At 32.5% G+C, this 11,605-nt stretch overlaps 1 long non-coding RNA gene across 1 annotated transcript; it reads left to right on the top strand.

Moving 5' to 3' along the window:
* Positions 1 to 8,048: 8,048 nt before the first annotated feature.
* On the top strand, positions 8,049 to 11,605 carry LOC128291442 (uncharacterized). Its single transcript, XR_008281230.1, has 2 exons — positions 8,049 to 8,662; positions 11,271 to 11,605. It is a non-coding gene; the product is annotated as an uncharacterized LOC128291442 (long non-coding RNA).

Below are 11,605 nucleotides of genomic sequence, written 5' to 3'. Positions count from 1 at the left end.
AACATTTGAAAACTTTAGAAAACTTAGAAAATTTTCATGCATTTAAGGGTCACACGCATGTGTGAACATGCCGTGTGCCTCACACGACCACCAGACACGCCCGTGTCACAAGCCGTGTGAAAACAGGGCATACATACTGACTTACACCACACGGTCGAAGACACGCCTGTGTGCAATGGCCGTGGGAAAACTGAAGGGGTTACTGACTTGGGTCACATGGCTGGTCACACGCCCATGTGCCAGCCCGTGTGCCACACACGGCCAGTAGACACGCCCATATGTCTAGATCATATCAAACCCATAGGGTATACTGACTTAAATTCAAAGGGTACCCCAGAGGGCACACGGCCGTGTAGCATGACCGTGTGTCGTATACGACTGAGACACATGCCCGTGTCTCTGCCGTGTGGACAAAAATAGGCTATTTGAAAAGCCAATTTTCCACCCTTTCCTTATGCACACCTAGCTACCAAAATGGTACCATTTGAATACATTAATAGGCAACCAAAACATGCTATTTCATATACATTTCATGCCATTTATACATTATCCTTTTCACTACTCAATTCCACAACCAAAAACATACCAAATCAAATTGATACTTTAACTAATATCCACATTTAGACATAACCCAAATCATCAAGCAGTTACTAAACCAAAATGGCATCCAAACATCATCTTAAATTATACGAAAACTTACCATTTCTCAAACCATAACACATCATTAACAATTTACTAAATACTGAATCATCAACCCAGCAAAATAACCACATCATGTCTACCAAAACATAAGACATCATAAATACATCACATATCACATATTAACTCATAACATAAGTCAAATTCAACTTCATCAACAACACCATTTACAAGCCACCTCACATGGCTAAATTCAAAGTTCAAAACATACCAAGATGACACTAGCCTATACATGCCATATACCATATATACAAAGCTTCAAAAGTACCAACAAGATGATCGATAGTGTGACGACGTTCCTCGACGATTTCTCGAGTCCGAGCTAGCTTCGATAAGATATATAAAAAAGTGAAAAATAAAGATGGTAAGCTTCAAAAACTTAGTAAGCCATATACAAATAAAGTCATCATATGAATATTTGCATATTAATTCAAATATGCTAAGCAGAGCTAAACATATTCAAGTTCACAAACCTTTCTCTACACATATTCAATATCATAATTGAATTCATCAAATACTTCCCCTTTCAATACTCGTATGAATCTCGTACGTACCTGAATCATTTAACTCATGCACACATTCTTTCTCGACTTGACTTTGCCCGTTGAACCGTTCGAAATCATTAAGGATACTCGGCAATCACATAAAGCTCGTGCAATGCCATATCCCAGATATGGTCTTACATGTTATCACATATCGATGCCACTGTCCCAAACAGGGTCTTATATGAAATCGATTAAAGATGCTAATGTCCCAGACATGGTTTTACACGTAATCACAACACAATGCCAATGTCTAAAACATGGTCTTACATATAATCACATCTCGGTAACCTAATGTCATGACATTTGTATCCTAAACTATTCCTAAGGTTCGTACGGGACTTTCGAATGTCGTAACTTTGTCGATTCTTGCTCATACTTGCTTGTTCAACATTCATAATAATTCAATGACAATTAATCATGTATAATTCAATTTAAAGACATTTATTTGCTTATGAACTTACCTCGTAGTCAGAATAGAGGGACTGAATCGACTATTCGATAGCCTTCGATTATCCCCAATCTAAATCCGATTTCTTTCTTTATTGATCTATATACATTCAAAATTAATCCATTTAATCACCATCTCATTCAATTTAGTCCTCAACCAGACATTTGAGCATTTTTACACTTTAGCCCCTAAAGTTTCACATTTATTCAATTTAGTCCTTATTTCACAAATACACAAAATTCACAAAATTCAATTTAACCCATGCTTAGCCGATTTATACTTGAGTCCCTAGCAGCCCAAAAATTTTATTTATTTCACATTTCAACCCCTAAATTTACACATTTCTCAATTTAATCCTTAATATGCATTTTTACTCAAAATCACTTTACAAAACATATTAATCTATCATTATCTTCAATTATTCATCATCAACCATCACAAAGCACATAGATTCAATAATGTCATTTCATAAAATTATCAACAAATTCAAAAATTAAGGCACAGGCTAGCTAATACTCAAAGCAACGATCACAAAAACATAGAAAGAATAAAAAACCGAGCAAAAATCACATACCTAATAAGCTATCAAAGTGCCAAATTTAAACAAGCTTCATGCCCTAGTTTTTATTCTTCATTTTCAGTTGTAAACAAAGATGAATGAATCTATTTTAACTTTTTTTATTTAATTTACCCTTAATGATTAAACATTAAAATTCCACTAACTATAGGCATAATTGACAATCCATTAGTCAAATGGCTTAATAACATCATAAGGACCTCGCTTTTAATCAACCATAACAATTAGACACCTTTATCAATTAGAATGCAAATTTTGTATTTTACGCGATTTAGTTCTTTTCTCATATTAAGCATTCAAATGCTATAATTATTTCACGAAACTTTCACACATATAAAATCACATGCTGTAAACACCAAAAACAATATTAAAATAATTTTATGACCTCAGATTTGTGGTTTCAAAACTACTGTTCTGATTTAGCTAAAACCAGGTTGTTACAGTATAGGTCACTTGAACATGTCTTATGTTTTGGTTGTAAAGGATGATTTATAATGTTTGGATGGTTAAACGAAATGGTAAGAAAATTTAATGACGCTTTGGTATTTTTGATACTAAGTTAAATAGAAATGAAGGAAATTATCAATAAATTTTGAATGATATTATGAATGTTTATTTATTAAAATATTAAGTTAATGTTTTAGATATAATTTAGATGTATTTAAATGTGAATTGGGTTGGTTGTGATTTTTGTTTGGATTGGTCTCGATTTGAATTTTCAAGGAAGGTTAGATATTTATAAAGGGGTTATATTGAGTTCGCATAAAAAAAAATTTCCCCAAGCACCCGAATTAGTCCCGAATCACTCCTAACTCGTATTTTGGGCCTCGAGGGTCCATCTAAGGGACTTTAAGATTATTTTATATTATGTTTGATAATTATTTGTATATTAATTGTAAATTTTCCGATAGGTTCGGTAATGCTCTATAACCCTGTTCTGGCGACGGTTTGGGGTTAGGGGGTGTTATATGCCATGTCAAATAGAGCAACCTTAATCTCCTCATCAGTGGTTGTCATACCCAAAAACTAAACGTCTTCCTGAGATAATTTAGGAAAAGAGCTAGGGGCAGCCCTACCATGGGTTCCGAATACTCCCCATAAAGCCGCTAGAAAAAGTTAATAACTTCCGTCTATAGGGCCTCATCATCATAAACCTAATCCTCTAGATCATTCTTCAGGGTTGATATCTTATTATGCTTTCTTCTTTAAAGAGTGTGCTTATAGAAGAACTTTGTGTTTCTATCTCTAATGATAAGCTAAGTGCACCTAGTCTTCTGTTTCCAAAGTAGCTCCTCATAGTGGAGCACGGTTTATAAATCCTTCCTAACCTTCATTTCAGCAGTGGTCAATTCTTTGAAATCCATTTTATCCATCGTTTTCTGAATACTAGCTAATTTCTATAGAAGATTTTTTTTACAATTATTGATATGCCCATATATGTTCCTAATCAAATGCTTCAGGTTATTTGAAAGTAGCTTAATAGAGGACCCCATATTACCATTAAAAGTCCAAACATCCTTATCAATTTTAAAGAAATCTGGATGTTCAACCCAACCGATAAGGAATCTAAAGGGTCTATCTTTGAAAGAAGTTGAATCCTGCCTTAAGGATAGAAACAGAGGCCGATGGTCTAATTTGAGTGTAAGGAGATGAGACATTAAACAACTCAGGAATTCTAAAATCCACACATCATTATAGATAGCTCTATCAATCCTTTCAAAGACCTAGCCTCTCTGCCAAGTAAACACTGAATCTTTAAACCCAAAATTATGAAGACTATCAGAGTCAACAAAATTATCAAAAGTTAAACACATTTTTCCTTCTCTTCGTCCCCCTCTTTTCTCACTGGGAGAGAAAATGACATTAAAATCTCCAATTGTTATCCATGGAACATTATTGTTTGGTAACACCAAATTTAGACCTTCCCACGAGAACTTCCTCTTTTGCTTATCCAAGCTACCATACACAAGGGAAACTAGAATAGACCTTCGAAATGAATTATCAATGATCCAAATTAGGAAAAATTTAGGATAATTGTAGATCACTTCAACTCTAACCAAATATTTCCACCCAATCCAAATACCACCAAAAAAACTTACGGCCTCAACTCTATGAGAGTATTGAAAACACAAATTAGAGATAATCAAATCAACTTTTCCACCACTAACTCTTGTCTCGAGCAATCTCACAATAGTTGGTTTAAATTCCCGATCATATTCCCAAAAAATTCGGGGGAATTTACTATTGGCACATTCATGACAATTCCAAGAAAAAATATTTAAATTCATAAATTCAAAAAAGAAAGATAGACAACCAACCATTACTGATTAGAATCAAACCCATCACTCTGTTGCATGTTTTCTAAAGTCGCGGAAGCCTTATTCATCCTAGTATTAATATTAGAGTTTATAAATTCCACCATAGAGTTCATCGAGTCTGAAAGTGAAACTTTTGAATTTTTGACTGCCTTAAAATGCTCTCCACAATCCTTAATAATTTTATTAAGAACCATTCCTTTTCTAATAGCAATCCCTTTCCCAAGTGATACGTATTTTGATGTTTGAACTTCCGATAACAGAAATTTCCTGTTCACTACTCTCTAGAGAGATAGTAGTATTTTCTCCATTATTATCCTTAAAAACCACTATTCTATGCTTTGAAGGATCAAGTAAGTTAGGGTTTAAAGATCTCCAATTGGACTTGACCTTCAAAGGTAGGGTTAAATTGTGAAGTGGCACTAAGATGAAAATCTCTTGAGTTAATAGGTCATTTACTGTAATTATTCTACTTATTCTCATTACCCGGTGTAGACACCCATTTTTGTTTGAGTCCAATTCGAGGCCCATTTGTATATTTGTTCTCTACTGGGCCCATTCGAAGCCCACCCGATTTTGGTCAAATTGAGGCATTTGTTTTTATTTTCTTTTTCTTTCCTTTTTGGGCCTATGAAGGGCCCAAATTATTATTACCATTACTACTATTATTATTATATTTTTTTTATAAATAAACAACATTAAAAAAACAATATATATACATGAAATGAAATGAAATAAAAAAAAAGAAGGCTTTTCATATTTTGTTCTTAAAAAAAAAGGTAAAAACAACAACAAGCATTCTAGTTTTTTTCTTTCTTTTCTTCTATCTTTTTCTTTTTTGGCCATAGTCATGTCATGAGGGATTGAGTTTTGGGATCTGATGAAGGGGACGTCACCAGATCATCGGTCCTCCACCCCTAGGAGCCCCAAAAATCTCGTTTTGCCCTTCTCCTTTCTAAAATAAAGGTTTCTTTTTTTAAAAAATAAAAATATGTTTTTTGTCATTTTAAAGGAAAGTTTAAATTTTTAAATTTTTTTTTGATTTTTTAACTATTTCAAATAAAATCTTTAATTTTTAAGAAAAATAGTGATTTTTTTAAAAAAGATAAAGTTTAGATTTTAAAATAAAATATGTTTTTAGTCATTTTTATGGAAAAGTTTAAATTTTTAAAATAACTTTTGATTTTTCAATTATTTCAAAATAAAGTTTTGGTTTTTAAGAAAAGTAGTGATTTTTTTAAAGAAATCTTTGATTTTGCAAAAAAATAAAAAATAAAATTTCGGACCACCGTATGTGGGGACTCCACCATAGGAGGCCGGAGAGTCGTTGGGCTTTCCGGTGGTAGAGCCATGGCCAGCATAGAAGGAGGAAGAGAAAGAGGAAGATGTTTTATTTTTATTTTTTTGAAAAAAATGAGGTTAAAATGAAATAATGAATAATTTATTTTCATTTATAGGTGCCAAAAATGGGTAATTTATTCCCACCCCCTTACTTTTTAAATTTACAAAAAAATACCCCCTTTTTTGCAGCACCGCCCTCACTCTTTGGCCTATTTACACCTGTAATCATTTTGTTTATTCAAACTTTCGATTTAATCCAAAATTTAAAATTACAAGCAAATTAATTGCTACACCAGTCCTCCGTCTTCCTCATTTTTTATCTTTTAGTCCCAAAATCAAGCTATGTCATTTTGTTTCCATCTTTAATAAATTATTTACACTTCTATCTTCCTTTTCATTTGCATTTATACCTTATATATTTAATGTCAATTATGCACTTTATTTTAATGTTTTATATTTATTCACACTTGTATAATTTTTATTTATTCTTATTTCGTCTTTATTTATTTTCATGTTTATTTATATTTATGTTTTTTGCACATTTCCTTACATACATTTTAATATTATTTATTTATGTTACTTTGATTCTTTTATTGTATTATGAATAAGGGTATTATTGTTATTATTGTCATCATTATGTCAAGGTCTTCTTTATTTCATTTATTTAAGTTTTCTTTTAATTATTGACATGAAGTTAATTAAGTAGTTGTTATGTTTTAATGAAATCACAAGGTTTTTACATTTGAATTTAGGTTAGTTTTAAGATCTTGTCTACCATTTACCCTAGAAAAATTATAAATAATATGTAAGATATTTTTAGGGTTTTTAACTAATTTTAAATATTGTATAGGATTACTCTTTAGAATCTTAAATTAATATGTAAATATTCTTTAGGACTTTGTTTAAGATTAAAACTAAAGATTTTTGTAGGTGAATTGTAAATCATGAGTAGGCCTTTCTAAGTATTTTATTTTAGAAACTTTTTAAGAAAGCTAATAAATGTTATTTAAGATATTTTATTTTAGGATTTTGATGAATTTAAACCTTAGATCAAGAATTTTAAAGTAAGATAAATCATAAACTGGCATAGGATACTTTCGTAAGATCTTGACAGTTTGACGTTATTAATTAAATCTGTTAAAAATAATAAAAATCGAATAAGTTGTAGATGGATTTTAATATTTCTCTTAATTCGCTGGTAATTTTTATTTTTTTTTAGAATTCAAATAGAATTAATTTTAGGAATTGAATGTATTTTACTAAAGTTATTTAGGTATCCTTTAGGGTTCCTGTTAAAAGTAAAAATCTTTAATTTAAGTTTCAAATTAGATAAGTTTGTTGAACACATCTTAATCGGTTACAATTGAACTGGAGGTATTTTCTTTAGAGTTTTTATTTAAGATTTCCGTAGGATTTTAGCCTACATTAAGACATTAATATGCTTAAATAAAAAAAATAGGTCTCAAGACCCTGTAGGACTATCCCCGGATAGGCGTTGTGGGGGTGCTATAGCTTTCTCCACATGTAACCGTACTCCCAAACCCAAAATTTGGTGATAAAATCGAGTCTAGACCCTTAGGATTTCTCATAGTATTAATTTTAAACCTTTAGACGGTTGGTGGCTAACCAACCTAGCCCTAATTGGTTAGTGGCGACTCTACGTTAATTTAGGCTCTTCGTGTCTAGCTTTGCTTACTAGACCCTCATATTCTTATACAGGTAACGTTATGACACCCAGCTCTATTTTGTATCTTTAATAGGCGCCGAAAGTAACCCAACTCCATTGGGTTTGTCCAAAGTATTGATAATGCATGGCCCAGTGAAGTGGTAATTTCACATGAGCCAGAATTCACCGCCCAAACTGCTAGAACTTGGGCCTCGGTTTCTAATTAATTCCTTCCCATCAACTACCCCCATTTGACTCAATCCCAAAGGGAATTCCCTACCTTAGATGACCTATATTCCTTAGACACAACAATTATATTTTTAGCCTATTTACCTAACCCAATTAATCTCCCATAACCTACATTGCCTACACCCCTTACTTCCTCATCTAGCCCAACAATCCCGTTTGTTTTCCCTTTAAAATTCTCCCTTTCAAATCTTTTAATGAAATCACCTTTTTTGAAATTTAATCCCAAAATATCTGCCCTTAATTCTTCTTTTTCCCCTTTTTCAATTAACCTTCGTAGAAAGTGCCCTGAATCTAGACCCCCTTTCACTGTTAATCAAAAAATTCACCATCTGTTTATGAGTATCCTTCACATTTCACTAGTATGTCTTTCAACAACCATCCAAAGACCGTATTTCTTCCGAGTCTTCCACCGAAAAATCAATTGCCGAATCTGTGACTTTCAACCTATCTTTTTCACTAGATCTATCTTTATCCCAGTCGAGAAAGAACAAATCCCCTTCACATGACCATACTGCCCGCAAGAGAAGTAAATGGACAGTAAGGATTCCTATTCAATTTTTTGAAGTTTATCATTAATCATAATCTGGGATGTTAAGGGTTTATCTAAATTCACAAAAATAGCCATCCTTGTAAAACGTCCCCTTAGCCTATTATCATTTTAAAATCAAGTTTTGCAACCTTACCTATTAAGCCACCAATCTCCTCAAGGATCTTTTTGTTATATAGATAGCCGAGGAGGCCTGTAATTGCATCCATGCCATAACCATCATCGAGAAAAGGCTGAAACGGGTTAAGTTCCATTGTCCATGGCTACACCGTAAGGTACTGACCGAACACAATCCAAAGTTCTTGGGTAAAGACTTTGCCATAATCTTTTTCGCTTTGCAATTTTATGAGGAAATACCCATTTTCCACGTCCATGATTCAAAATGATTTTGAAGGTTGACATAGACTCAAAACTCTGTTTAACAGAGTGGCATAACCAATGATACGCCTTAAAAGCTTGACCATTACAGTTGTTTCCATGTCCTTCAAAAGATAGTTTTGAACCTGACCAGAGAATAAAATCACAGGGATACCATTTATTGAGGATTTTGTGAAGTTTCCTTCAAAAAAATAAAAAAAAAATACTCCACCGTCATCCCCTAAAGCTTTCCTGGATTCGCCAGAATTACCTAGGAGCACATCTTTCCAAGAAACTATGAGAGTTGGCTCTAGATCTATTGACATGTCAGTATTATCAATTCATTTGTCTTTAAATCGAACCATTTTAGTGATACAACCATCAGTTGACCCTCCACTGTCTTCTTTAATGTTATCAAAATTTGACATAACTTTAATACATAGTCTTTTACAAATAGGTCTTTTTCTTTTTAATCCTTGATATAGTATTATTTCTGCTTTTGAATTTCATTCTTTGTGCCATTTCATACTCGTGTTTTGTGGTATTTTTGGTCTTATTGTTTTATGCCAAACATTTTGATGTCTTTGCACTCAAATTTTTTGAATCAAAATTAAACAACATTATTTTTCATATATGAATTCATTATAAAGTGATATGGATTTTGTAACATCCCGAATTAGGGTTAGACGAAACAGTAGTTTTGAGACCACAAATCTAAAGATAGAAAATAATCATTTTATGATTCTTATGAGGTTTATGCTATGAATGCATGCTTATGTGAAAGTTTCATGAAGAAATTTTATGCATAAAATGTCTAATTGCATTTTAAGGACCAAATTTAATAAAGTGCAAAACTTATATTCTAGAAGCTTTAAGCATGAAATTGCATTAGATATTGAATTGAGGGTCCTAATTAGAAATTTGACCAATTTTTATAATTTTGGACAAAAATGGACATGCATAGGAAAAATGTGAAAAAGAAACCCTATTGGAATTTTGGTCATTTAGTAATTAAAAGAATAAAAAGGGAAAAATAAGTCAAAATTGGTGTCCATCTTCTTCCTTCATTGCCAAAAATTGTAAGACACCATAGCTAGGGTTTGTTCAACATTTTCAAGCTTGATTGTAAGTGCATCCTAGTCCCGTTTTTAATGTTCTTTGCATTTTTAAAGTCCTTGAAGCATGATCTACCCATTTCTAGATATATTTTAAGCTAGGGTTCATGTATAAAATTTGACCATGTGTGACATGCATGTATTTTGATGATTAATGGAGGAATATGAATGTTTGAGGCATGATAAGCATCTTTTACTAGGTGATTTTTAGAGAAAACACCTAAACAAGGGACTTGTTTGTAAAAGTGTAAAAGAGAATAGTAATAATGTGAAATAAAAGAAAATATGGGCTGATATGAGCATAGTAAAGGTTCGGCTAGGCTTGGGTAACCAAGAAAATGCATGCATTTCATTTTATGAGCCTAGGGACTAAATGGTAAATATCTAAAAGTTTAGGGGTCAAAATGTAAATTTGCAAAAGTATGAATTATGGACCCATTTGAACAATATGAATAATAAATAAGTTAAATTTGACATTATAGATCAAGAAAAACATGAACCGGGACTTGATCAAGGAAAGAATAAAGTACACGGTGATTAAGCTCGATTATCATCATTTTATACCGAGGTAAGTACATATGCAAATAATGTGGTGTTGTAGTATGTTATAATGTTTTAATATATATTGTAATAAATGTTTTATTGTAATGATGAACTATATGCTTGTTGATTGTTATAAAAGTATGAATGTTATTATAGTTGTTATCTACGATGTTACGAGCAAGTACGATGGATATGCTATGTGCAATGAGAAAAACCTTTTTTGAACCTTAGGAATAGTTTAGGATACAAGTGACATGTCACTAGGAACTAAGACATCCAAAATCGTTGAGTGGTACGGGTTAGTGAGATATGTGGCATCCGAACTCATTGAGAGGTCTGAGTTCATTATGGATGCGAGCATTTGAGCTCATTGAGAGGTCCGAGTTCATAATGGATGCGATTCTTGTAACATCCAAGCTCGTTGATAGGTCCGAGTTCATTATGGATGTGTTACATGTTATGTGGTAGCTTTGGCTACGTTGTATATGTGGCACTTATGTGCAAGGTTTTCACATATCCAATAATATTCCAAGAGTTCAATGAGTAATGTAATGAATGTAACGAGAGTCCCGAGGAGGACATATGAAAGAGGTATGGTTATGGATACTTTACGATGAGTACACGTATGTATGCTAAACTTATGAGTAATGCCTTAAAAAAAAGATCGATTTACGATAAGCACACACACACACACATATATATATATATATATGTTCGTATGATGAGTAAGTAAGAAGGTTTGAATGATGAATAATTTTTATGTATATGTTGCTATGTTTCTGCATGTTGGTTCCTTACCACCATTTCATATTATTTGTATGTGGACTTACTAAGCTTGCTTACTCCTCTCTCTTTCCATTCTTCGTAGTTCCGCCAAGCTAGCTCGGGGATCGAAAGCTGTCAAAGTATTCGATCACACTATCAAAAGACTATTGGGTATAGTAAAATTATTATTTTGAGTATGGTATGTATAGGAAACTTGGTCATTTTGTAGTATGTGTCATGCTATATAATGATGATTCATTTTGTAATGGCCATGTGATATGGCTCATATTTGATCATTTGGGTTGTAATCTAATTACCCATGCATGCATGTGCTAGTGTCTTGATGGTAGGATATGTTATTGCTTGGTGAGTGCAGGATAATGATGTGATATATTGTTGATCGATGAATGTATAGTAAAGTATGAATTGGGTGCTAAA

Source organism: Gossypium arboreum, chromosome 4 (genome assembly GCF_025698485.1).
Source record: "Gossypium arboreum isolate Shixiya-1 chromosome 4, ASM2569848v2, whole genome shotgun sequence".
Classification (NCBI taxonomy): Eukaryota; Viridiplantae; Streptophyta; class Magnoliopsida; order Malvales; family Malvaceae; genus Gossypium; species Gossypium arboreum.
Note: the sequence above shows the minus strand (reverse complement) of the source record. Positions and strands in the feature narration are given on the sequence as shown.